The sequence below is a fragment of the Fukomys damarensis genome, unplaced genomic scaffold (assembly GCF_012274545.1).
Source record: "Fukomys damarensis isolate Sample0158 unplaced genomic scaffold, DMR_v1.0_HiC HiC_scaffold_7, whole genome shotgun sequence".
NCBI classification, from domain to species: Eukaryota; Metazoa; Chordata; class Mammalia; order Rodentia; family Bathyergidae; genus Fukomys; species Fukomys damarensis.
In genome coordinates this window covers 4,656,655-4,660,627 of record NW_022900919.1, presented here as the reverse complement: position 1 = coordinate 4,660,627, position 3,973 = coordinate 4,656,655, and the positions used below count along the sequence as shown (strand labels likewise).

The window sequence follows — 3,973 nt, the reverse complement described above, 5'->3', positions numbered from 1 at the left end:
GGCAGGCGTGGCGCTGAGCCCTGAAGCCGCCGCATCTCAGACTTCGGAAAGACCTTCCGTGCCAGGCGCTGCCCTTTCCTGCAGGTATGATTTCTGATTTAACGAGTCTTCAGTGGCGGTGCTGGGAAACCTCTCGCACTGAGTGCAGCTCGAGGGTTTGTGTTCTCTGCAGCTGAAGAGGGAGCCTGAGGGCACCCAAGCTCCACGAGAGCCGGGAGGACGAGGGGCATCCGGGGCGAGGGTGTGCGGGCCCGGGGCCTTCGTGGCTGCCTGAGCCCACAGTGCGGGGCGCCCAGTGTGACAGCAATTAGCGGCGCAGGGCCTGGGGGAGGACGGACAAGCTCGCTGGGCTGCTGTGGTGCTAACTGTGTGATTCTCTGTTGGGTCTCCCCGGGAAAGGGGTGGGCTTTCAGTCTTCCACATGACAATCGACAGCAGGGTCTGAGAGTGCTTCTTTGTTTACAGATATAAATAGATGTATTCCTATGCGGCTAATAGCTAATGCTTTTGATTATCCAAGTGGCACTGATTGGCATGGGTGGTGTTCTGGTACTTTTATTACAATGTAATAAGCACATACACCTGGACCTGAAAAATCTATCGCTATAAGAAATTTTAGTTTGAGGTGAGCTACCAGTATGGCAAGTTTCCCTTTATATAATTAGTACTTTAGAACGCTTGTAAATCTAGTGAACTCAAGTGTCTGTAATGCTATTCTACCACGAACAGCCCAAGTTATCTTTTAAAACACAGCTGTCATCATAAGATCATACATTTTTCATGCTTAAAAGCCTCCCTTTGCGTTGTCTCACAGTCAGCCAACTGTAAACGCTTCACCGCTTTCTGCAGAGCCTAGAGGCCCGACTGTACCTCCCGCTTCAATCCAATTTTTGAAACCCTTTCCCTGTCAGTAGAAATAAGTCACACTACTTTCTTTCTGCTTCTTAAACATATTCACCAGACTGCATCCGTGTGTGTGTGTGTGTGTGTGTGTGTGTGTGTGTGTGTGTGTTTCTCTGAATGGAAGAAGGGTTGATTCTGAGTTTTCTACATGTGTGTCTTCTTTAGAACCATGGGAGATTTCAGATCTGACACATGGTCCTCAAAGACGTGTTACCCCTTCATTATTCAGAAAAGTTAACACTAGCTACAGTGGCAGAAATCCCCAAATCCCATAACTTTAGTACTTGTGGTATTGTATTATGATCTTTTGGGTGTACTTTGCTTTAAATGCTTGGGAACAGATGTGTTTCTGACTTCAGACATTTTTTTGATTTTGCAATATATAGTAATACAAATTTCTAAACATGAAATTAATTTATATTTCACATGCACATAGCCTGAAGGTAATTGATTTAGGCATTTTGCCTTCACTTGGACACTTGCAACTTACAGGAACAGATGTTTATTTTAATTTGTGGTTTATAAAGGATTCAGCCCACATTAAGTTTGCTCAAAGAGAGCACGGGAATAGCAGAGGAGTCTGGGGAAGGAAAGCTGCTTAGGTTGTAGCAGCCAGGAATCAGAGTAGAGCAAGCAGCCTGTGAGGGCTCAGCTGACACCCCAGTGCTGCCTCTGTCCAGACCCCTCCGATCAGTTCTTGGGCTAATGTGACAGAGAAAATGCTTTGACCTCATGCAATCCTATTTTCTCTTATGTTTATGTTTATATTGTTTATTTTCTTTCAAACCTACTGTATTCTTTTTAAAGTTGAAATAGTTTGTTAGTCCTTATGTTAGAAGGGAGAACCCACAGAATGAGTGAAGATAATTACAAATCTAGGAGTGTTAAATATCCAGAATTTATAATGAAAATATAATTTATAATTTATAATATAATTTATAATTGAACAATTCAATGGCAAAATCTAAACAGTCCAATTTTAAAATTGCCTAAATATGGATACAATATGAATAGGCATTTTCAAGAGAAGACATAGAAGTGGTTAGTGGATATGGTAAAATGCTCATCCTCACTAGCACAACAGGGAAATGCACAAAAAAACCACAGTGAAGTGTCACTTCACCCCTATTAGAATGGCTGTTACCAAAGAGATAAAAACTGACAAATGCTGGCAAAGATACAGAGAAAGGGGAATTATTGTGTGCTGTTTACTCCAAATATAATTTAATACAGCCACTTGGGGAAACAGAATGTAAATTTCTTAAAATATTAAAATAAGAATACTTTATGACCCAGCAATTCTACTTCTTGGTACATAGACAAAAGGAATGAAACCAGTGTGCTGAAGAGATATCTGCACCCCATGCTACTGTAGCACAGCCAGATATTTCAGTCAACATAAACGTTTACCAGTGGGTAGATTGATAAAGTGCAATGGAATATTATTACACTGTATAAAATGATGCAATCTAGCCATCTGCACAAACATAGATGAGACTACATGAAGGTAAATAGCATAAGCTAAAAAACACCCAATGATCTCTTTGGTATGTGGGTTAGAAGAAATTTTATCTCATGGAAGTTGATTGTAAAATAGTGATTACTAGGAGGGCTCCCTGTTGTGAAGAACTTCATCAGTGGATTCAATGCAACAGGTAGTTTCGAGGCTTATACTGTGATTTCTACTGCACAGGAGGGTGACTATGGCTATAGATGTTGCATTGCACATTTGAAAATATCCAGAAGAGAGGACTTTGAATGTCCTCATTCCAAGACATAAGCAGTGTTTAAAGTTAGAGCTACCATGACACTAACAGGATTGTGAGCGATAAGCATGCATCAAACACACACACACACACACACACACACACACACACCTATTGTGACAATAGAAAATAAAAGTAACAGCCAAAAAGCAAAGCCTTCAGAGGTGGAGAGACTATTTTGATGGAAGGCCAAAGGGAAAGATAACATTTGATCTTAAGGGGTAAAGTGAAACACTGGTGTAGTGGCAGGAAATAAAAGCTCTTATAGCATAGGAGATTTTTATAAAAGAATCCTTATTCAGTGCTGATTCCATTATATTTCTTTCCTCTGTAGAAAATTAAATCCATTATTCATTCATGAACTTGTCTGTGGTCACATCTATCTGTGATTTCTTGCTTGTATCCAATGACGCTTTCAATGTGTAACTAGTTTGTGAACACATATTGAGTCAGGTAACGTACTGAGTGATAGCAACAACAACAGAAATCGGAAAACCTAAGCCCTTAAAATGGGTTGACTCTCCAATTCTAATAGTCACTGTGCTCCTCTGGGCCCAGAAAGGAGCTCACTCACGTCCCAGGCCAGGCAAGAGGTGCTGTAGTTGTTGTGGAATTCTACGATAAGCAGCTCTCTTCCCTACCTGCTTCCAGATGTGATGTGGATGTGAGAGGGGTCTTAGGTCACCATTGATTCCTTGGCTCTGAGCACAGTGCCTAGCTCACAGGACACTCAAGAAATGTGCTGAATGAATGGCCAAATTGCCAAAGGTAGCTATTCTTTTTTTTTTTAACTTTTCTTTTCTTTTTATTGTGTTTATTGGCACAATCTAGGTATACAATACAAGTACATTCATCGTTGGGATTCTGTACCTTTACATGATAGGTCTTGATTCTCATTTTTCCCCTTGTCCCTGCCCTCCCTTCACCCCCTCCTCCCCTCCCCATTTACACACACTTTATTTCCATTTTTTCAGTTTCTCATATTTTTTTTCCTCTCCCTTATTACCTTTTCCCCACCCTTCCCACTTTCCTTACACCTTTAGCCCTTTACTTCCTATTTCACATTATTAATTATATCATTAGGATCCTGTGTACTATTATAGTTTTTCACACCAAAGAAACTATTTGGTATTTCAGTTAAAGAAATCTCTGTATGAACATTAAAAATAGGGAATCTTAAAATAAAACTGAAAAGGAAAGTAAAAGAGAAAAGGCAATGATGTAGGATTTAAATAATCCTTAATTCTGGAGATGAAAATGGTCCCTGAACATATTTAAATTGCTTCTCGCTCTTATAGTCTTAC

At 40.3% G+C, this 3,973-nt stretch overlaps 1 long non-coding RNA gene across 1 annotated transcript in view; it reads left to right on the top strand.

Moving 5' to 3' along the window:
• The first annotated feature begins 11 nt into the window (after positions 1-11).
• Positions 12-3,973, top strand: part of LOC117285174 — a 34,541-nt gene continuing 30,579 nt past the window's right edge. Inside the window, exon 1 of the long non-coding RNA XR_004516138.1 lies at positions 12-84. This is a non-coding gene — a long non-coding RNA (uncharacterized LOC117285174). The remainder of the gene's footprint in view (positions 85-3,973) is intronic.